The following is a 453-nucleotide window of genomic DNA, read 5'->3' on the forward strand; positions in this document are numbered from 1 at the left end:
AATGATTCTTAGTATGATATTTCTATAAGGGATATACCAAGGTTGATATTGGTAGAGGTGGAGCTTATAATTGTGGTACATATACCACAAATATGACACTTAAACACATTAGATCTTTTTCATATGCGCGAATTCGAAACTATTTAAAATAATTTTCGCGATTAAACAGGTGAGAACCGACGGCAGTGTATTGAGCTCGGAATTGCTATCACCTAGCACAAAGCCACGGCGGAGTCTATGAGATAGGTCTTTAAATTCGAGAAACGCTTTTAAAGCATATTTTGTTTATTATAATAAACGAAGTTTTTAATAATGATGATGAAGAAATACCTGCAGTGGAAATATATAATTATTTATTTCGTGCAAAGTGTGTAAAAAGAAGAAAAGTAATATGCATATTAAAGGAAAGACAACATCATAGTCGTCCTGAATTATATTCAGAGATGTGGGTGT

The 453-nt window shown here is 32.7% G+C and overlaps 1 protein-coding gene across 2 annotated transcripts in view; it reads left to right on the plus strand.

Annotated features, from left to right (window-relative positions):
• Window positions 1-453, plus strand: part of LOC116840732 (protein lines) — a 119,892-nt gene that overhangs the window by 103,693 nt on the left and 15,746 nt on the right. The window lies entirely within an intron of this gene.

Source organism: Odontomachus brunneus, unplaced genomic scaffold (genome assembly GCF_010583005.1).
Source record: "Odontomachus brunneus isolate Ranch 3 - 2012 unplaced genomic scaffold, Obru_v1 Obru_scaffold_011, whole genome shotgun sequence".
NCBI classification, from domain to species: Eukaryota; Metazoa; Arthropoda; class Insecta; order Hymenoptera; family Formicidae; genus Odontomachus; species Odontomachus brunneus.